This window comes from Ambystoma mexicanum, chromosome 13 (genome assembly GCF_040938575.1).
Source record: "Ambystoma mexicanum isolate Mex_15411 chromosome 13, UKY_AmexF1_1, whole genome shotgun sequence".
NCBI lineage: Eukaryota > Metazoa > Chordata > Amphibia > Caudata > Ambystomatidae > Ambystoma > Ambystoma mexicanum.
Window position 1 is genome coordinate 342,210,171 of NC_090938.1, and position 22,541 is coordinate 342,232,711.

The 22,541-nt window shown below is 48.2% G+C and overlaps 9 non-coding genes across 9 annotated transcripts; all 9 read right to left on the minus strand.

Annotated features, from left to right (window-relative positions):
• Positions 1–305: 305 nt before the first annotated feature.
• On the minus strand, positions 306–378 carry TRNAR-ACG (transfer RNA arginine (anticodon ACG)). The gene has a single exon. It is a non-coding gene; the product is annotated as a tRNA-Arg (tRNA).
• Positions 379–690: 312 nt separating this feature from the next.
• TRNAR-ACG (transfer RNA arginine (anticodon ACG)) lies at positions 691–763 on the minus strand. The gene has a single exon. It is a non-coding gene; the product is annotated as a tRNA-Arg (tRNA).
• A 4,526-nt stretch (positions 764–5,289) lies between these two features.
• TRNAR-ACG (transfer RNA arginine (anticodon ACG)) lies at positions 5,290–5,362 on the minus strand. The gene has a single exon. It is a non-coding gene; the product is annotated as a tRNA-Arg (tRNA).
• A 311-nt stretch (positions 5,363–5,673) lies between these two features.
• Positions 5,674–5,746, minus strand: TRNAR-ACG (transfer RNA arginine (anticodon ACG)). Its single transcript has one exon. It is a non-coding gene; the product is annotated as a tRNA-Arg (tRNA).
• A 4,525-nt stretch (positions 5,747–10,271) lies between these two features.
• Positions 10,272–10,344, minus strand: TRNAR-ACG (transfer RNA arginine (anticodon ACG)). Its single transcript has one exon. It is a non-coding gene; the product is annotated as a tRNA-Arg (tRNA).
• A 4,845-nt stretch (positions 10,345–15,189) lies between these two features.
• TRNAR-ACG (transfer RNA arginine (anticodon ACG)) lies at positions 15,190–15,262 on the minus strand. Its single transcript has one exon. It is a non-coding gene; the product is annotated as a tRNA-Arg (tRNA).
• Positions 15,263–15,575: 313 nt separating this feature from the next.
• Positions 15,576–15,648, minus strand: TRNAR-ACG (transfer RNA arginine (anticodon ACG)). The gene has a single exon. It is a non-coding gene; the product is annotated as a tRNA-Arg (tRNA).
• Positions 15,649–20,174: 4,526 nt separating this feature from the next.
• TRNAR-ACG (transfer RNA arginine (anticodon ACG)) lies at positions 20,175–20,247 on the minus strand. The gene has a single exon. It is a non-coding gene; the product is annotated as a tRNA-Arg (tRNA).
• Positions 20,248–20,559: 312 nt separating this feature from the next.
• Positions 20,560–20,632, minus strand: TRNAR-ACG (transfer RNA arginine (anticodon ACG)). The gene has a single exon. It is a non-coding gene; the product is annotated as a tRNA-Arg (tRNA).
• Positions 20,633–22,541: the final 1,909 nt, after the last annotated feature.

Genomic DNA, 22,541 nt, shown 5'->3' on the forward strand with positions numbered 1-22,541 from the left:
GCCACTGGACCGCTGCTACAGCGTGAGCAGGAGTCAGCACTTTTGTAACGAAATAGAAGTTTCCTGCTTGAGACACAGTGAGAAACGTACTTCTCATTTTTACAAGGAGAGGTAGAAAAAAACGCTACAAGCCCACAATGAGCAGGTGAGCGAGCGTGTGCCATCATGAGAAACTTAGTTCTCATTTTTCCCAGAGGAGAGGTAGAAAAAACGCACTAACTACGAACAAACAATGTGCTTTTGTGTGCCATGCGTGACAAGGCTCATTTTTAAATACTTTCTAGAACAAAAAGGCAGCATGCGAACGAGCCAGCCAGGAGTCGAACCTGGAATCTTCTGCTCCGTAGGCAGACGCGTTATCCATTGGGCCACTGGCCCTCTGCTGCAGTGACTCTTGGAATCAGCACTTTTGTTACGACGCAGATGCTCATCATGCGGATTGAGCCATCATGAGCAACTTAGTTCTCATTTTTATAAGGAGAGGTGGTTGAAAACACGCCTACGAACTGACAATGAGCAGGCGTGTGCCATGTGTTAGAGACATCATGAGAAATAACGTAGTTCCCATTTTTTCTCCCGAGTAGAGGTAGAAACACGCTGCAACAGTGACTACAAACACACAATGAGCTTTCGAGTGCCTTGCGTGAGAAGGCTCATTTTTAAATACAGAACAAAAAGGCAGCATTTGAACGAGCCAGCCAGGAGTCGAACCTGGAATCTTCTGCTCCGTAGGCAGACGCGTTATCCATTGCGCCACTGGCCCGCTGCTGCACTGTGTGCTGCATTCAGCACTTTTGTTACGAACCAGAGGCTCAGGTCGGGCTGCCTGAGACATCACGAGAAACTTTGTTCTCATTTTTACAGCGAGAGGTAGGAAAAACGCTACCAACACACAATAAGCAGGCGTGTGACATGTGTTAAAGAAGGCTCATTTTTAAATACTTTATTGAAAACAATACATACAAACATCTGGTCAAAGAACGCATTTGGCATCAGATACTGCCCGGATTGCAACTCTCTGCACGTATTTTCTGGCGAGTTTTACGGACCAAGCATCTCATTTATTGTACTATAGCACTCACATTTTCATGCGCAAATAACAGATTTAGACTGTTTTCACTTTTTAGTATTGTACCATTTTATGTGCTCGGTGCTCTTCAGTGTTAAATCCGCGGGAGAGGATGATCTGTACCCAGATCAACCCCAAAAGTGCCATACAGATATGAAACAGGTAAGGCCTGAGTGATAGGCGTGCCAAGGAGTACTCGACGTGCATGCTACAGAAACGCGAAACATGCAACAAGTGAGAGACATAAAATGGGGTTTTTCACTTTAAGAAATAATATATAATATATTGAATACAATTTTTTGTTTACTTCTTAAAAGGTGTTTTATTGAGCTGCAGCCTTCCTCTTAGAGAGCAGGACTAAGAAGCCCGGCTGGAGCATTTCAGCACATTTTTATTTCCTTTTGGCGATCGCTGTGTCAGGGTGTTGGGTTGGGGCTCCAAGATTGCCGAACACCAGGCGAGCAGTCTATCATGGGGAACAGTTTAGTATACAACACCGGTGCGATGAAGGCACATGGCCTACTGTGCATTTTAAGCACCACCTATAAGCCTAAACCGTTGCATTGAAGTACAGGTAGGAGGGAGATGACATGTGAAGAGGGACACACGACTTGGTTTTTTTTGGGTTATTTATTTGTTAAATATTGTTGGTTGTTTATCGTCTAATTGACTGCCTTGGGCCATGCTTACCTCTTTGGCCATTCCCACCCACTCCTTGCCCCTCCCACCCAAAACTCAACCCCTGGTATCTATGTTGTTTCTAAGCAGTCTGCTGTGAGTTAATGGCTTAATTGCCGCTGTAAATGGCTACCGGTATAATAACAAAAATCTTACCCAATTCTACCTGTCCTTAACTCACTACCCCACCCCCTCTATTCCCACCTCTCCCCTCTCACCCAATCTACCCTTATCCCCACCCTACTCTACCACCACTGACTATACCCCAAACCACTCTACACCTACCCCACTCTTCGCTACCCACAATATCCCACACCACTGTACACCTACCCTACCCACTGCCCCACCCCACTGTACCCCTATCCATCAAACCACTGTAGACTGGCAAGGTGACACGAGGTCCTTTGATCCCAATAGATTTCGCCCAGCCTTTCCATATCTTCAGATCACTACCGAGTTAAGGTACGTGTTTGTTGAGTCTTCAACTTACCCCAGACCTACGCTAGTTGTTCAAGATCAGACAGGCAGTCAAAGTGAACAGGCACGCCTTTGACAGTGTCTCTTCGGATGTAGGTAGATGCACAAAGTATTCTATTCTGAGGTCCATGCATTCTGCCATGTAAGCGCCAAACAGCCCTTTCACGGGAAGACCCTTCAAAAAGTAAAGACTCCGCTTTCTGTATGTTGCCATGTAGCACGTAGCCCATCTTGGCAGATAGCGTACATCACATTGCATCTAGTGGTGGCCCTATGTTGTGATTCTTCACTTGCCAAATCATAGCAGTGCTAAAAGGTCATGGCCAAGAGGCCTCAGCGGCAGGGGATCTGCGTCCAGTGCAAATTGGCACATGCCAAAACGTCCTGAACAATGGAGAAGGCAAAGAAGTTTCATTAGTGGTGTAATGGGAGGATAAATCGTGTTCCAGATGTTGGGGACATCCCTCAGAACTGTTAAGGGCCTCCATCACACCACTGAGGAATTATCCTTGTTTGTTACTGTTTGCAATGAATGATTGAAGGAGTTGCGTATCTTCAGATCTATAGATTCCTGCTATGATATGACATGATATTGTATTTGAATCGTACTCATACACGCGTGTTTCAGAGCGTGACGAGGCAAGGGAGGGGAAGAAGGGAGGACAAAACAGCGATCTTCCTAGGCCCAGTGACATTGAGAATGCTCAAGTGCAGGGGAGAGGGAGGGAGGAAAGTGCAAGGAGAGGGGCGAGGTGGAACGTGCCTAGGAAGGGATAAAAACAACAACAACTGGTAGCGCAGCCAGCAGGGTGGCAAGTGCGAGGTTTAAAGCGCAGACAAGGGGTGTCTGATAAGTGCAGGTAAGGGCACTGTAGGGTTACAGATACAGACCCAAGTGCAAGGATTGCGTGCAAGGGTTGCCAGGAGGCAGTGCAGGTGTGCGGCTGGGTGGGCAGGGACCTTGGCCCGAAATCAGAGGGTAGCCAGGTGCACGGAGCTGAAGCAGACAGATCAGCAGGGGAGCGGAAGAGCAAAGGCAGAAGCAAAGAGGAAGGTCTTGAGGTGCTTCCGGAACCAGAGATGGTTCTCCTCAAGTTTCAGTGTGGCAGGCAGGCTGTTCCAGAGGGAGGCCCCAGCTGAGGAAAGAGATCTACCCCCAACTCGTTGCTTGGAGAAGCGACCGGCCCTGAGGGAGTTGGAGGTGGAGGAGAAAAGAGCTCGAGTGGGAAGGTATTTACGGAGGGAGAGTTGAAGGTATTTTGGACCCAGGCCCCAGTAAGCCTTGTGGACAATGCAGAGGGACTTGAATTTAACCCTTGCAGCCACTGGGAGCAATGAAAAGATTTCAGGGCTGGAGAGATACGATCCCTGGGCTTCAGACCAAGGAAACGTCTTGCAGTCCTGTTCTGGATGAGTTGCAGAGGACAGAGAGAAGAAGCAGGCAGATTTAGAAAGAGGCTGTTGCAGTAGTCTAGCCTAGAGAGAATCAGAGCTCTAGATACAGTAAGCTTCTGGGGGAAGGAGAGGAAAGGAACAATACCTCTGCAAATGTACAGTTGGTAGTTTGACTTCTTAGAGATGTCAGAGATGTGAGAAGAAAAGGAGAGTGTGGAGTCGAAGATGACCCCAAGGTTCTTAGCCTCAAAGGTGGGAGCAGGAAGAGGGCCAAGGGAGGCCGGCCAGAGAGTGGCAGGAAAGGAGGGTGCAGGTGTGCCGATGAGGAGAATCTCTGCCTAAATGGGATTAAGGCAGAGATCATTGGCGGCAGACCAGTCCTGGATGGCAGACAGACGGTCAGAGATGAGGGAGGGAAGCCTGAAAACAAGCAGAGTGTCATCCGCATAGCACTGAAAGTTGAAGCAGAGAGCTGCAATGCGGTGGGAAATGGGTGCCAGGTATTGGTTGAACAGCCAGGGAGAGAGGTTAGACCTGTGGGGAACACCACAAGTAGAGAATGAGATGGCGAAAAGGAAGGACCCAAGTTGGACCTGGGAGGGCCGATCAGAGTGGAAAGAGGTCATCCAGGCCAGGGCCTGATCAGTGATACCCGGCTTATCACGGAGACAGTTGAGCAGGATGGCATGGTTGACCGTGTCAAAGGCAGAAGAGAAATCGAGTAGGATGAGGACCCAAAAGGGATGTTAGAGTCATGGTTGGACAGCAGGTCTTCACAGGTGTTCAGGAGAGCAGTTTCCATGCTTCTGACAGCTCTGAAGCCAGGCTGATGGTCATGGAGACAACCAACAGAGTCGGTGTGAAGATTAAGCTGGGAGATGGTCAGCTTTTCCAAGAGTTTGCCCTGGAAAGGAGTGATAGAAACCTGCGAAGTTAGCCGGGCCGGAGGGGTCGGCTGTGGAATTTTTGAGAAGAGGGTGCACAAGAGAATGCTTCAGAGTGGAGGGGAAGATTCCACAGGTGATGGAATGGTTACAGAAGTCGGCCAGATTCAGAGCAAGGGTGTCAATGTGGTCCTTGATGGTTTTGGACGAACAGGGAAGAACCTGTTTTGACTGGAATCACACAATCTCCTGGGCTTGCGCCAATCTGGTTTCCAACCAAGCCACGGCACTGAATCGGCCTTACTGGACCTAAAGATTCAACAGGATGATATCAAAGATGCCAAGAAGGAAGCCCTCCTCTTGTTACTGGGCCTGTCTGCAGCCTTCGACCATGTATACATATTGAATAAATCAAAAAGGCAGCCTATGATCGAGCCAGCCAGGAGTCAACCTGGAATTAGTCAAATGTGTTATCCATTGCGCCACTGGACCGCTGCTACAGCGTGAGCAGGAGTCAGCACTTTTGTAACGAAATAGAAGTTTCCTGCTTGAGACACAGTGAGAAACGTACTTCTCATTTTTACAAGGAGAGGTAGAAAAAAACGCTACAAGCCCACAATGAGCAGGTGAGCGAGCGTGTGCCATCATGAGAAACTTAGTTCTCATTTTTCCCAGAGGAGAGGTAGAAAAAACGCACTAACTACGAACAAACAATGTGCTTTTGTGTGCCATGCGTGACAAGGCTCATTTTTAAATACTTTCTAGAACAAAAAGGCAGCATGCGAACGAGCCAGCCAGGAGTCGAACCTGGAATCTTCTGCTCCGTAGGCAGACGCGTTATCCATTGCGCCACTGGCCCTCTGCTGCAGTGACTCTTGGAATCAGCACTTTTGTTACGACGCAGATGCTCATCATGCGGATTGAGCCATCATGAGCAACTTAGTTCTCATTTTTATAAGGAGAGGTGGTTGAAAACACGCCTACGAACTGACAATGAGCAGGCGTGTGCCATGTGTTAGAGACATCATGAGAAATAACGTAGTTCCCATTTTTTCTCCCGAGTAGAGGTAGAAACACGCTGCAACAGTGACTACAAACACACAATGAGCTTCGAGTGCCTTGCGTGAGAAGGCTCATTTTTAAATACAGAACAAAAAGGCAGCATTTGAACGAGCCAGCCAGGAGTCGAACCTGGACTCTTCTGCTCCGTAGGCAGACGCGTTATCCATTGCGCCACTGGCCCGCTGCTGCACTGTGAGCTGCATTCAGCACTTTTGTTACGAACCAGAGGCTCAGGTCGGGCTGCCTGAGACATCACGAGAAACTTTGTTCTCATTTTTACAGCGAGAGGTAGGAAAAACGCTACCAACACACAATAAGCAGGCGTGTGACATGTGTTAAAGAAGGCTCATTTTTAAATACTTTATTGAAAACAATACATACAAACATCTGACAAAGAACGCATTTGGCATCAGATACTGCCCGGATTGCAACTCTCTGCACGTATTTTCTGGCGAGTTTTACGGACCAAGCATCTCATTTATTGTACTATAGCACTCACATTTTCATGCGCAAATAACAGATTTAGAATGTTTTCACTTTTTAGTATTGTACCATTTTATGTGCTCGGTGCTCTTCAGTGTTAAATCCGCGGGAGAGGATGATCTGTACCCAGATCAACCCCAAAAGTGCCATACAGATATGAAACAGATAAGGCCTGAGTGATAGGCGTGCCAAGGAGTACTCGACGTGCATGCTACAGAAACGCGAAACATGCAACAAGTGAGAGACATAAAATGGGGTTTTTCACTTTAAGAAATAACATATAATATATTGAATACAATTTTTTGTTTACTTCTTAAAAGGTGTTTTATTGAGCTGTAGCCTTCCTCTTAGAGAGCAGGACTAAGAAGCCCGGCTGGAGCATTTCAGCACATTTTTATTTCCTTTTGGCGATCGCTGTGTCAGGGTGTTGGGTTGGGGCTCCAAGATTGCCGAACACCAGGCGAGCAGTCTATCATGGGGAACAGTTTAGTATACAACACCGGGGCGATGAAGGCACATGGCCTACTGTGCATTTTAAGCACCACCTATAAGCCGAAACCGTTGCATTGAAGTACAGGTAGGAGGGAGATGACATGTGAAGAGGGACACACGACTTGTTTTTTTTTGGGTTATTTATTTGTTAAATATTGTTGGTTGTTTATCGTCTAATTGACTGCCTTGGGCCATGCTTACCTCTTTGGCCATTCCCACCCACTCCTTGCCCCTCCCACCCAAAACTCAACCCCTGGTATCTATGTTGTTTCTAAGCAGTCTGCTGTGAGTTAATGGCTTAATTGCCGCTGTAAATGGCTACCGGTATAATAACAAAAATCTTACCCAATTCTACCTGTCCTTAACTCACTACCCCACCCCCTCTATTCCCACCTCTCCCCTCTCACCCAATCTACCCTTATCCCCACCCTACTCTACCACCACTGACTATACCCCAAACCACTCTACACCTACCCCACTCTTCGCTACCCACAATATCCCACACCACTGTACACCTACCCTACCCACTGCCCCACCCCACTGTACCCCTATCCATCAAACCACTGTAGACTGGCAAGGTGACACGAGGTCCTTTGATCCCAATAGATTTCGCCCAGCCTTTCCATATCTTCAGATCACTACCGAGTTAAGGTACGTGTTTGTTGAGTCTTCAACTTACCCCAGACCTACGCTAGTTGTTCAAGATCAGACAGGCAGTCAAAGTGAACAGGCACGCCTTTGACAGTGTCTCTTCGGATGTAGGTAGATGCACAAAGTATTCTATTCTGAGGTCCATGCATTCTGCCATGTAAGCGCCAAACAGCCCTTTCACGGGAAGACCCTTCAAAAAGTAAAGACTCCGCTTTCTGTATGTTGGCATGTAGCACGTAGCCCATCTTGGCAGATAGCGTACATCACATTGCATCTAGTGGTGGCCCCATGTTGTGATTCTTCACTTGCCAAATCATAGCAGTGCTAAAAGGTCATGGCCAAGAGGCCTCAGCGGCAGGGGATCTGCGTCCAGTGCAAATTGGCACATGCCAAAACGTCCTGAACAATGGAGAAGGCAAAGAAGTTTCATTAGTGGTGTAATGGGAGGATAAATCGTGTTCCAGATGTTGGGGACATCCCTCAGACCTGTTAAGGGCCTCCATCACACCACTGAGGAATCATCCTTGTTTGTTACTGTTTGCAATGAATGATTGAAGGAGTTGCGTATCTTCAGATCTATAGATTCCTGCTATGATATGACATGATATTGTATTTGAATTGTACTCATACACGCGTGTTTCAGAGCGTGACGAGGCAAGGGAGGGGAAGAAGGGAGGACAAAACAGCGATCTTCCTAGGCCCAGTGACATTGAGAATGCTCAAGTGCAGGGGAGAGGGAGGGAGGAAAGTACAAGGAGAGGGGCGAGGTGGAACGTGCCGAGGAAGGGATAAAAACAACAACAACTGGTAGCGCAGCCAGCAGGGTGGCAAGTGCGAGGTTTAAAGCGCAGACAAGGGGTGTCTGATAAGTGCAGGTAAGGGCACTGTAGGGTTACAGATACAGACCCAAGTGCAAGGATTGCGTGCAAGGGTTGCCAGGAGGCAGTGCAGGTGTGCGGCTGGGTGGGCAGGGACCTTGGCCCGAAATCAGAGGGTAGCCAGGTGCACGGAGCCGAAGCAGACAGATCAGCAGGGGAGCGGAAGAGCAAAGGCAGAAGCAAAGAGGAAGGTCTTGAGGTGCTTCCGGAACCAGAGATGGTTCTCCTCAAGTTTCAGTGTGGCAGGCAGGCTGTTCCAGAGGGAGGCCCCAGCTGAGGAAAGAGATCTACCCCCAACTCGTTGCTTGGAGAAGCGACCGGCCCTGAGGGAGTTGGAGGTGGAGGAGAAAAGAGCTCGAGTGGGAAGGTATTTACGGAGGGAGAGTTGAAGGTATTTTGGACCCAGGCCCCAGTAAGCCTTGTGGACAATGCAGAGGGACTTGAATTTAACCCTTGCAGCCACTGGGAGCAATGAAAAGATTTCAGGGCTGGAGAGATACGATCCCTGGGCTTCAGACCAAGGAAACGTCTTGCAGTCCTGTTCTGGATGAGTTGCAGAGGACAGAGAGAAGAAGCAGGCAGATTTAGAAAGAGGCTGTTGCAGTAGTCTAGCTTAGAGAGAATCAGAGCTCTAGATACAGTAAGCTTCTGGGGGAAGGAGAGGAAAGGAACAATACCTCTGCAAATGTACAGTTGGTAGTTTGACTTCTTAGAGATGTCAGAGATGTGAGAAGAAAAGGAGAGTGTGGAGTCGAAGATGACCCCAAGGTTCTTAGCCTCAAAGGTGGGAGCAGGAAGAGGGCCAAGGGAGGCCGGCCAGAGAGTGGCAGGAAAGGAGGGTGCAGGTGTGCCGATGAGGAGAATCTCTGCCTAAATGGGATTAAGGCAGAGATCATTGGCGGCAGACCAGTCCTGGATGGCAGACAGACGGTCAGAGATGAGGGAGGGAAGCCTGAAAACAAGCAGAGTGTCATCCGCATAGCACTGAAAGTTGAAACAGAGAGCTGCAATGCGGTGGGAAATGGGTGCCAGGTATTGGTTGAACAGCCAGGGAGAGAGGTTAGACCCGTGGGGAACACCACAAGTAGAGAATGAGATGGCGAAAAGGAAGGACCCAAGTTGGACCTGGGAGGGCCGATCAGAGTGGAAAGAGGTCATCCAGGCCAGGGCCTGATCAGTGATACCCGGCTTATCACGGAGACAGTTGAGCAGGATGGCATGGTTGACCGTGTCAAAGGCAGAAGAGAAATCGAGTAGGATGAGGACCCAAAAGGGATGTTAGAGTCATGGTTGGACAGCAGGTCTTCACAGGTGTTCAGGAGAGCAGTTTCCATGCTTCTGACAGCTCTGAAGCCAGGCTGATGGTCATGGAGACAACCAACAGAGTCGGTGTGAAGATTAAGCTGGGAGATGGTCAGCTTTTCCAAGAGTTTGCCCTGGAAAGGAGTGATAGAAACCTGCGAAGTTAGCCGGGCCGGAGGGGTCGGCTGTGGAATTTTTGAGAAGAGGGTGCACAAGAGAATGCTTCAGAGTGGAGGGGAAGATTCCACAGGTGATGGAATGGTTACAGAAGTCGGCCAGATTCAGAGCAAGGGTGTCAATGTGGTCCTTGATGGTTTTGGACGAACAGGGAAGAACCTGTTTTGACTGGAATCACACAATCTCCTGGGCTTGCGCCAATCTGGTTTCCAACCAAGCCACGGCACTGAATCGGCCTTACTGGACCTAAAGATTCAACAGGATGATATCAAAGATGCCAAGAAGCAAGCCCTCCTCTTGTTACTGGGCCTGTCTGCAGCCTTCAACCATGTATACATATTGAATAAATCAAAAAGGCAGCCTATGATCGAGCCAGCCAGGAGTCAACCTGGAATTAGTCAAATGTGTTATCCATTGCGCCACTGGACCGCTGCTACAGCGTGAGCAGGAGTCAGCACTTTTGTAACGAAACAGAAGTTTCCTGCTTGAGACACAGTGAGAAACGTACTTCTCATTTTTACAAGGAGAGGTAGAAAAAAACGCTACAAGCCCACAATGAGCAGGTGAGCGAGCGTGTGCCATCATGAGAAACTTAGTTCTCATTTTTCCCAGAGGAGAGGTAGAAAAAACGCACTAACTACGAACAAACAATGTGCTTTTGTGTGCCATGCGTGACAAGGCTCATTTTTAAATACTTTCTAGAACAAAAAGGCAGCATGCGAACGAGCCAGCCAGGAGTCGAACCTGGAATCTTCTGCTCCGTAGGCAGACGCGTTATCCATTGCGCCACTGGCCCTCTGCTGCAGTGACTCTTGGAATCAGCACTTTTGTTACGACGCAGAGGCTCATCATGCGGATTGAGCCATCATGAGCAACTTAGTTCTCATTTTTATAAGGAGAGGTGGTTGAAAACACGCCTACGAACTGACAATGAGCAGGCGTGTGCCATGTGTTAGAGACATCATGAGAAATAACGTAGTTCCCATTTTTTCTCCCGAGTAGAGGTAGAAACACGCTGCAACAGTGACTACAAACACACAATGAGCTTTCGAGTGCCTTGCGTGAGAAGGCTCATTTTTAAATACAGAACAAAAAGGCAGCATTTGAACGAGCCAGCCAGGAGTCGAACCTGGAATCTTCTGCTACTTTTGTTACGAACCAGAGGCTCAGGTCGGGCTGCCTGAGACATCACGAGAAACTTTGTTCTCATTTTTACAGCGAGAGGTAGGAAAAACGCTACCAACACACAATAAGCAGGCGTGTGACATGTGTTAAAGAAGGCTCATTTTTAAATACTTTATTGAAAACAATACATACACACATCTGACAAAGAACACATTTGGCATCAGATACTGCCCGGATTGCAACTGTCTGCACGTATTTTCTGGCGAGTTTTACGGACCAAGCATCTCATTTATTGTACGATAGCACTCACATTTTCATGCGCAAATAACAGATTTAGACTGTTTTCACTTTTTAGTATTGTACCATTTTATGTGCTTGGTGCTCTTCAGTGTTAAATCCGCGGAGAGGATGATCTGTACCCAGATCAACCCCAAAAGTGCCATACAGATATGAAACAGATAAGGCCTGAGAGATAGGCTTGCCAAGGAGTACTCGACGTGCATGCTACAGAAACGCGAAACATGCAAAAAGTGAGAGACATAAAATGGGGTTTTTCACTTTAAGAAATAACATATAATATATTGAATACAATTTTTTGTTTACTTCTTAAAAGGTGTTTTATTGAGCTGCAGCCTTCCTCTTAGAGAGCAGGACTAAGAAGCCCGGCTGGAGCATTTCAGCACATTTTTATTTCCTTTTGGCGATCGCTGTGTCAGGGTGTTGGGTTGGGGCTCCAAGATTGCCGAACACCAGGCGAGCAGTCTATCATGGGGAACAGTTTAGTATACAACACCGGTGCGATGAAGGTACATGGCCTACTGTGCATTTTAAGCACCACCTATAAGCTGAAACCGTTGCATTGAAGTACAGGTAGGAGGGAGATGACATGTGAAGAGGGACACACGACTTGTTTTTTTTTGGGTTATTTATTTGTTAAATATTGTTGGTTGTTTATCGTCTAATTGACTGCCTTGGGCCATGCTTACCTCTTTGGCCATTCCCACCCACTCCTTGCCCCTCCCACCCAAAACTCAACCCCTGGTATCTATGTTGTTTCTAAGCAGTCTGCTGTGAGTTAATGGCTTAATTGCCGCTGTAAATGGCTACCGGTATAATAACAAAAATCTTACCCAATTCTACCTGACCTTAACTCACTACCCCACCCCCTCTATTCCCACCTCTCCCCTCTCACCCAATCTACCCTTATCCCCACCCTACTCTACCACCACTGACTATACCCCAAACCACTCTACACCTACCCCACTCTTCGCTACCCACAATATCCCACACCACTGTACACCTACCCTACCCACTGCCCCACCCCACTGTACCCCTATCCATCAAACCACTGTAGACTGGCAAGGTGACACGAGGTCCTTTGATCCCAATAGATTTCGCCCAGCCTTTCCATATCTTCATATCACTACCGAGTTAAGGTACGTGTTTGTTGAGTCTTCAACTTACCCCAGACCTACGCTAGTTGTTCAAGATCAGACAGGCAGTCAAAGTGAACAGGCACGCCTTTGACAGTGTCTCTTCGGATGTAGGTAGATGCACAAAGTATTCTATTCTGAGGTCCATGCATTCTGCCATGTAAGCGCCAAACAGCCCTTTCACAGGAAGACCCTTCAAAAAGTAAAGACTCCGCTTTCTGTATGTTGGCATGTAGCACGTAGCCCATCTTGGCAGATAGCGTACATCACATTGCATCTAGTGGTGGCCCTATGTTGTGATTCTTCACTTGCCAAATCATAGCAGTGCTAAAAGGTCATGGCCAAGAGGCCTCAGCGGCAGGGGATCTGCGTCCAGTGCAAATTGGCACATGCCAAAACGTCCTGAACAATGGAGAAGGCAAAGAAGTTTCATTAGTGGTGTAATGGGAGGATAAATCGTGTTCCAGATGTTGGGGACATCCCTCAGACCTGTTAAGGGCCTCCATCACACCACTGAGGAATTATCCTTGTTTGTTACTGTTTGCAATGAATGATTGAAGGAGTTGCGTATCTTCAGATCTATAGATTCCTGCTATGATATGACATGATATTGTATTTGAATCGTACTCATACACGCGTGTTTCAGAGCGTGACGAGGCAAGGGAGGGGAAGAAGGGAGGACAAAACAGCGATCTTCCTAGGCCCAGTGACATTGAGAATGCTCAAGTGCAGGGGAGAGGGAGGGAGGAAAGTGCAAGGAGAGGGGCGAGGTGGAACGTGCCTAGGAAGGGATAAAAACAACAACAACTGGTAGCGCAGCCAGCAGGGTGGCAAGTGCGAGGTTTAAAGCGCAGACAAGGGGTGTCTGATAAGTGCAGGTAAGGGCACTGTAGGGTTACAGATACAGACCCAAGTGCAAGGATTGCGTGCAAGGGTTGCCAGGAGGCAGTGCAGGTGTGCGGCTGGGTGGGCAGGGACCTTGGCCCGAAATCAGAGGGTAGCCAGGTGCACGGAGCCGAAGCAGACAGATCAGCAGGGGAGCGGAAGAGCAAAGGCAGAAGCAAAGAGGAAGGTCTTGAGGTGCTTCCGGAACCAGAGATGGTTCTCCTCAAGTTTCAGTGTGGCAGGCAGGCTGTTCCAGAGGGAGGCCCCAGCTGAGGAAAGAGATCTACCCCCAACTCGTTGCTTGGAGAAGCGACCGGCCCTGAGGGAGTTGGAGGTGGATGAGAAAAGAGCTCGAGTGGGAAGGTATTTACGGAGGGAGAGTTGAAGGTATTTTGGACCCAGGCCCCAGTAAGCCTTGTGGACAATGCAGAGGGACTTGAATTTAACCCTTGCAGCCACTGGGAGCAATGAAAAGATTTCAGGGCTGGAGAGATACGATCCCTGGGCTTCAGACCAAGGAAACGTCTTGCAGTCCTGTTCTGGATGAGTTGCAGAGGACAGAGAGAAGAAGCAGGCAGATTTAGAAAGAGGCTGTTGCAGTAGTCTAGCCTAGAGAGAATCAGAGCTCTAGATACAGTAAGCTTCTGGGGGAAGGAGAGGAAAGGAACAATACCTCTGCAAATGTACAGTTGGTAGTTTGACTTCTTAGAGATGTCAGAGATGTGAGAAGAAAAGGAGAGTGTGGAGTCGAAGATGACCCCAAGGTTCTTAGCCTCAAAGGTGGGAGCAGGAAGAGGGCCAAGGGAGGCCGGCCAGAGAGTGGCAGGAAAGGAGGGTGCAGGTGTGCCGATGAGGAGAATCTCTGCCTAAATGGGATTAAGGCAGAGATCATTGGCGGCAGACCAGTCCTGGATGGCAGACAGACGGTCAGAGATGAGGGAGGGAAGCCTGAAAACAAGCAGAGTGTCATCCGCATAGCACTGAAAGTTGAAGCAGAGAGCTGCAATGCGGTGGGAAATGGGTGCCAGGTATTGGTTGAACAGCCAGGGAGAGAGGTTAGACCCGTGGGGAACACCACAAGTAGAGAATGAGATGGCGAAAAGGAAGGACCCAAGTTGGACCTGGGAGGGCCGATCAGAGTGGAAAGAGGTCATCCAGGCCAGGGCCTGATCAGTGATACCCGGCTTATCACGGAGACAGTTGAGCAGGATGGCATGGTTGACCGTGTCAAAGGCAGAAGAGAAATCGAGTAGGATGAGGACCCAAAAGGGATGTTAGAGTCATGGTTGGACAGCAGGTCTTCACAGGTGTTCAGGAGAGCAGTTTCCATGCTTCTGACAGCTCTGAAGCCAGGCTGATGGTCATGGAGACAACCAACAGAGTCGGTGTGAAGATTAAGCTGGGAGATGGTCAGCTTTTCCAAGAGTTTGCCCTGGAAAGGAGTGATAGAAACCTGCGAAGTTAGCCGGGCCGGAGGGGTCGGCTGTGGAATTTTTGAGAAGAGGGTGCACAAGAGAATGCTTCAGAGTGGAGGGGAAGATTCCACAGGTGATGGAATGGTTACAGAAGTCGGCCAGATTCAGAGCAAGGGTGTCAATGTGGTCCTTGATGGTTTTGGACGAACAGGGAAGAACCTGTTTTGACTGGAATCACACAATCTCCTGGGCTTGCGCCAATCTGGTTTCCAACCAAGCCACGGCACTGAATCGGCCTTACTGGACCTAAAGATTCAACAGGATGATATCAAAGATGCCAAGAAGCAAGCCCTCCTCTTGTTACTGGGCCTGTCTGCAGCCTTCGACCATGTATACATATTGAATAAATCAAAAAGGCAGCCTATGATCGAGCCAGCCAGGAGTCAACCTGGAATTAGTCAAATGTGTTATCCATTGCGCCACTGGACCGCTGCTACAGCGTGAGCAGGAGTCAGCACTTTTGTAACGAAATAGAAGTTTCCTGCTTGAGACACAGTGAGAAACGTACTTCTCATTTTTACAAGGAGAGGTAGAAAAAAACGCTACAAGCCCACAATGAGCAGGTGAGCGAGCGTGTGCCATCATGAGAAACTTAGTTCTCATTTTTCCAAGAGGAGAGGTAGAAAAAACGCACTAACTACGAACAAACAATGTGCTTTTGTGTGCCATGCGTGACAAGGCTCATTTTTAAATACTTTCTAGAACAAAAAGGCAGCATGCGAACGAGCCAGCCAGGAGTCGAACCTGGAATCTTCTGCTCCGTAGGCAGACGCGTTATCCATTGCGCCACTGGCCCTCTGCTGCAGTGACTCTTGGAATCAGCACTTTTGTTACGATGCAGAGGCTCATCATGCGGATTGAGCCATCATGAGCAACTTAGTTCTCATTTTTATAAGGAGAGGTGGTTGAAAACACGCCTACGAACTGACAATGAGCAGGCGTGTGCCATGTGTTAGAGACATCATGAGAAATAACGTAGTTCCCATTTTTTTCTCCCGAGTAGAGGTAGAAACACGCTGCAACAGTGACTACAAACACACAATGAGCTTTCGAGTGCCTTGCGTGAGAAGGCTCATTTTTAAATACAGAACAAAAAGGCAGCATTTGAACGAGCCAGCCAGGAGTCGAACCTGGAATCTTCTGCTCCGTAGGCAGACGCGTTATCCATTGCGCCACTGGCCCGCTGCTGCACTGTGAGCTGCATTCAGCACTTTTGTTACGAACCAGAGGCTCAGGTCGGGCTGCCTGAGACATCACGAGAAACTTTGTTCTCATTTTTACAGCGAGAGGTAGGAAAAACGCTACCAACACACAATAAGCAGGCGTGTGACATGTGTTAAAGAAGGCTCATTTTTAAATACTTTATTGAAAACAATACATACACACATCTGACAAAGAACACATTTGGCATCAGATACTGCCCGGATTGCAACTGTCTGCACGTATTTTCTGGCGAGTTTTACGGACCAAGCATCTCATTTATTGTACGATAGCACTCACATTTTCATGCGCAAATAACAGATTTAGACTGTTTTCACTTTTTAGTATTGTACCATTTTATGTGCTCGGTGCTCTTCAGTGTTAAATCCGCGGGAGAGGATGATCTGTACCCAGATCAACCCCAAAAGTGCCATACAGATATGAAACAGGTAAGGCCTGAGTGATAGGCGTGCCAAGGAGTACTCGACGTGCATGCCACAGAAACGCGAAACATGCAACAAGTGAGAGACATAAAATGGGGTTTTTCACTTTAAGAAAATAACATATAATATATTGAATACAATTTTTTGTTTACTTCTTAAAAGGTGTTTTATTGAGCTGCAGCCTTCCTCTTAGAGAGCAGGACTAAGAAGCCCGGCTGGAGCATTTCAGCACATTTTTATTTCCTTTTGGCGATCGCTGTGTCAGGGTGTTGGGTTGGGGCTCCAAGATTGCCGAACACCAGGCGAGCAGTCTATCATGGGGAACAGTTTAGTATACAACACCGGTGCGATGAAGGTACATGGCCTACTGTGCATTTTAAGCACCACCTATAAGCCGAAACCGTTGCATTGAAGTACAGGTAGGAGGGAGATGACATGTGAAGAGGGACACACGACTTGTTTTTTTTTGGGTTATTTATTTGTTAAATATTGTTGGTTGTTTATCGTCTAATTGACTGCCTTGGGCCATGCTTACCTCTTTGGCCATTCCCACCCACTCCTTGCCCCTCCCACCCAAAACTCAACCCCTGGTATCTATGTTGTTTCTAAGCAGTCTGCTGTGAGTTAATGGCTTAATTGCCGCTGTAAATGGCTACCGGTATAATAACAAAAATCTTACCCAATTCTACCTGACCTTAACTCACTACCCCACCCCCTCTATTCCCACCTCTCCTCTCTCACCCAATCTACCCTTATCCCCACCCTACTCTACCACCACTGACTATACCCCAAACCACTCTACACCTACCCCACTCTTCGCTACCCACAATATCCCACACCACTGTACACCTACCCTACCCACTGCCCCACCCCACTGTACCCCTATCCATCAAACCACTGTAGACTGGCAAGGTGACACGAGGTCCTTTGATCCCAATAGATTTCGCCCAGCCTTTCCATATCTTCATATCACTACCGAGTTAAGGTACGTGTTTGTTGAGTCTTCAACTTACCCCAGACCTACGCTAGTTGTTCAAGATCAGACAGGCAGTCAAAGTGAACAGGCACGCCTTTGACAGTGTCTCTTCGGATGTAGGTAGATGCACAAAGTATTCTATTCTGAGGTCCATGCATTCTGCCATGTAAGCGCCAAACAGCCCTTTCACAGGAAGACCCTTCAAAAAGTAAAGACTCCGCTTTCTGTATGTTGGCATGTAGCACGTAGCCCATCTTGGCAGATAGCGTACATCACATTGCATCTAGTGGTGGCCCTATGTTGTGATTCTTCACTTGCCAAATCATAGCAGTGCTAAAAGGTCATGGCCAAGAGGCCTCAGCGGCAGGGGATCTGCGTCCAGTGCAAATTGGCACATGCCAAAACGTCCTGAACAATGGAGAAGGCAAAGAAGTTTCATTAGTGGTGTAATGGGAGGATAAATCGTGTTCCAGATGTTGGGGACATCCCTCAGACCTGTTAAGGGCCTCCATCACACCACTGAGGAATTATCCTTGTTTGTTACTGTTTGCAATGAATGATTGAAGGAGTTGCGTATCTTCAGATCTATAGATTCCTGCTATGATATGACATGATATTGTATTTGAATCGTACTCATACACGCGTGTTTCAGAGCGTGACGAGGCAAGGGAGGGGAAGAAGGGAGGACAAAACAGCGATCTTCCTAGGCCCAGTGACATTGAGAATGCTCAAGTGCAGGGGAGAGGGAGGGAGGAAAGTGCAAGGAGAGGGGCGAGGTGGAACGTGCCTAGGAAGGGATAAAAACAACAACAACTGGTAGCGCAGCCAGCAGGGTGGCAAGTGCGAGGTTTAAAGCGCAGACAAGGGGTGTCTGATAAGTGCAGGTAAGGGCACTGTAGGGTTACAGATACAGACCCAAGTGCAAGGATTGCGTGCAAGGGTTGTCAGGAGGCAGTGCAGGTGTGCGGCTGGGTGGGCAGGGACCTTGGCCCGAAATCAGAGGGTAGCCAGGTGCACGGAGCCGAAGCAGACAGATCAGCAGGGGAGCGGAAGAGCAAAGGCAGAAGCAAAGAGGAAGGTCTTGAGGTGCTTCCGGAACCAGAGATGGTTCTCCTCAAGTTTCAGTGTGGCAGGCAGGCTGTTCCAGAGGGAGGCCCCAGCTGAGGAAAGAGATCTACCCCCAACTCGTTGCTTGGAGAAGCGACCGGCCCTGAGGGAGTTGGAGGTGGATGAGAAAAGAGCTCGAGTGGGAAGGTATTTACGGAGGGAGAGTTGAAGGTATTTTGGACCCAGGCCCCAGTAAGCCTTGTGGACAATGCAGAGGGACTTGAATTTAACCCTTGCAGCCACTGGGAGCAATGAAAAGATTTCAGGGCTGGAGAGATACGATCCCTGGGCTTCAGAGCAAGGAAACGTCTTGCAGTCCTGTTCTGGATGAGTTGCAGAGGACAGAGAGAAGAAGCAGGCAGATTTAGAAAGAGGCTGTTGCAGTAGTCTAGCCTAGAGAGAATCAGAGCTCTAGATACAGTAAGCTTCTGGGGGAAGGAGAGGAAAGGAACAATACCTCTGCAAATGTACAGTTGGTAGTTTGACTTCTTAGAGATGTCAGAGATGTGAGAAGAAAAGGAGAGTGTGGAGTCGAAGATGACCCCAAGGTTCTTAGCCTCAAAGGTGGGAGCAGGAAGAGGGCCAAGGGAGGCCGGCCAGAGAGTGGCAGGAAAGGAGGGTGCAGGTGTGCCGATGAGGAGAATCTCTGCCTAAATGGGATTAAGGCAGAGATCATTGGCGGCAGACCAGTCCTGGATGGCAGACAGACGGTCAGAGATGAGGGAGGGAAGCCTGAAAACAAGCAGAGTGTCATCCGCATAGCACTGAAAGTTGAAGCAGAGAGCTGCAATGCGGTGGGAAATGGGTGCCAGGTATTGGTTGAACAGCCAGGGAGAGAGGTTAGACCCGTGGGGAACACCACAAGTAGAGAATGAGATGGCGAAAAGGAAGGACCCAAGTTGGACCTGGGAGGGCCGATCAGAGTGGAAAGAGGTCATCCAGGCCAGGGCCTGATCAGTGATACCCGGCTTATCACAGAGACAGTTGAGCAGGATGGCATGGTTGACCGTGTCAAAGGCAGAAGAGAAATCGAGTAGGATGAGGACCCAAAAGGGATGTTAGAGTCATGGTTGGACAGCAGGTCTTCACAGGTGTTCAGGAGAGCAGTTTCCATGCTTCTGACAGCTCTGAAGCCAGGCTGATGGTCATGGAGACAACCAACAGAGTCGGTGTGAAGATTAAGCTGGGAGATGGTCAGCTTTTCCAAGAGTTTGCCCTGGAAAGGAGTGATAGAAACCTGCGAAGTTAGCCGGGCCGGAGGGGTCGGCTGTGGAATTTTTGAGAAGAGGGTGCACAAGAGAATGCTTCAGAGTGGAGGGGAAGATTCCACAGGTGATGGAATGGTTACAGAAGTCGGCCAGATTCAGAGCAAGGGTGTCAATGTGGTCCTTGATGGTTTTGGACGAACAGGGAAGAACCTGTTTTGACTGGAATCACACAATCTCCTGGGCTTGCGCCAATCTGGTTTCCAACCAAGCCACGGCACTGAATCGGCCTTACTGGACCTAAAGATTCAACAGGATGATATCAAAGATGCCAAGAAGCAAGCCCTCCTCTTGTTACTGGGCCTGTCTGCAGCCTTCGACCATGTATACATATTGAATAAATCAAAAAGGCAGCCTATGATCGAGCCAGCCAGGAGTCAACCTGGAATTAGTCAAATGTGTTATCCATTGCGCCACTGGACCGCTGCTACAGCGTGAGCAGGAGTCAGCACTTTTGTAACGAAACAGAAGTTTCCTGCTTGAGACACAGTGAGAAACGTACTTCTCATTTTTACAAGGAGAGGTAGAAAAAAACGCTACAAGCCCACAATGAGCAGGTGAGCGAGCGTGTGCCATCATGAGAAACTTAGTTCTCATTTTTCCCAGAGGAGAGGTAGAAAAAACGCACTAACTACGAACAAACAATGTGCTTTTGTGTGCCATGCGTGACAAGGCTCATTTTTAAATACTTTCTAGAACAAAAAGGCAGCATGCGAACGAGCCAGCCAGGAGTCGAACCTGGAATCTTCTGCTCCGTAGGCAGACGCGTTATCCATTGCGCCACTGGCCCTCTGCTGCAGTGACTCTTGGAATCAGCACTTTTGTTACGACGCAGAGGCTCATCATGCGGATTGAGCCATCATGAGCAACTTAGTTCTCATTTTTATAAGGAGAGGTGGTTGAAAACACGCCTACGAACTGACAATGAGCAGGCGTGTGCCATGTGTTAGAGACATCATGAGAAATAACGTAGTTCCCATTTTTTCTCCCGAGTAGAGGTAGAAACACGCTGCAACAGTGACTACAAACACACAATGAGCTTTCGAGTGCCTTGCGTGAGAAGGCTCATTTTTAAATACAGAACAAAAAGGCAGCATTTGAACGAGCCAGCCAGGAGTCGAACCTGGAATCTTCTGCTCCGTAGGCAGACGCGTTATCCATTGCGCCACTGGCCCGCTGCTGCACTGTGAGCTGCATTCAGCACTTTTGTTACGAACCAGAGGCTCAGGTCGGGCTGCCTGAGACATCACGAGAAACTTTGTTCTCATTTTTACAGCGAGAGGTAGGAAAAACGCTACCAACACACAATAAGCAGGCGTGTGACATGTGTTAAAGAAGGCTCATTTTTAAATACTTTATTGAAAACAATACATACAAACATCTGACAAAGAACGCATTTGGCATCAGATACTGCCCGTATTGCAACTCTCTGCACGTATTTTCTGGCGAGTTTTACGGACCAAGCATCTCATTTATTGTACGATAGCACTCACATTTTCATGCGCAAATAACAGATTTAGACTGTTTTCACTTTTTAGTATTGTACCATTTTATGTGCTCGGTGCTCTTCAGTGTTAAATCCGCGAGAGAGGATGATCTGTACCCAGATCAACCCCAAAAGTGCCATACAGATATGAAACAGGTAAGGCCTGAGTGATAGGCGTGCCAAGGAGTACTTGACGTGCATGCCACAGAAACGCGAAACATGCAACAAGTGAGAGACATAAAATGGGGTTTTTCACTTTAAGAAAATAACATATAATATATTGAATACAATTTTTTGTTTACTTCTTAAAAGGTGTTTTATTGAGCTGTAGCCTTCCTCTTAGAGAGCAGGACTAAGAAGCCCGGCTGGAGCATTTCAGCACATTTTTATTTCCTTTTGGCGATCGCTGTGTCAGGGTGTTGGGTTGGGGCTCCAAGATTGCCGAACACCAGGCGAGCAGTCTATCATGGGGAACAGTTTAGTATACAACACCGGTGCGATGAAGGCACATGGCCTACTGTGCATTTTAAGCACCACCTATAAGCCGAAACCGTTGCATTGAAGTACAGGTAGGAGGGAGATGACATGTGAAGAGGGACACACGACTTGGTTTTTTTTGGGTTATTTATTTGTTAAATATTGTTGGTTGTTTATCGTCTAATTGACTGCCTTGGGCCATGCTTACCTCTTTGGCCATTCCCACCCACTCCTTGCCCCTCCCACCCAAAACTCAACCCCTGGTATCTATGTTGTTTCTAAGCAGTCTGCTGTGAGTTAATGGCTTAATTGCCGCTGTAAATGGCTACCGGTATAATAACAAAAATCTTACCCAATTCTACCTGTCCTTAACTCACTACCCCACCCCCTCTATTCCCACCTCTCCCCTCTCACCCAATCTACCCTTATCCCCACCCTACTCTACCACCACTGACTATACCCCAAACCACTCTACACCTACCCCACTCTTCGCTACCCACAATATCCCACACCACTGTACACCTACCCTACCCACTGCCCCACCCCACTGTACCCCTATCCATCAAACCACTGTAGACTGGCAAGGTGACACGAGGTCCTTTGATCCCAATAGATTTCGCCCAGCCTTTCCATATCTTCATATCACTACCGAGTTAAGGTACGTGTTTGTTGAGTCTTCAACTTACCCCAGACCTACGCTAGTTGTTCAAGATCAGACAGGCAGTCAAAGTGAACAGGCACGCTTTTGACAGTGTCTCTTCGGATGTAGGTAGATGCACAAAGTATTCTATTCTGAGGTCCATGCATTCTGCCATGTAAGCGCCAAACAGCCCTTTCACAGGAAGACCCTTCAAAAAGTAAAGACTCCGCTTTCTGTATGTTGGCATGTAGCACGTAGCCCATCTTGGCAGATAGCGTACATCACATTGCATCTAGTGGTGGCCCTATGTTGTGATTCTTCACTTGCCAAATCATAGCAGTGCTAAAAGGTCATGGCCAAGAGGCCTCAGCGGCAGGGGATCTGCGTCCAGTGCAAATTGGCACATGCCAAAACGTCCTGAACAATGGAGAAGGCAAAGAAGTTTCATTAGTGGTGTAATGGGAGGATAAATCGTGTTCCA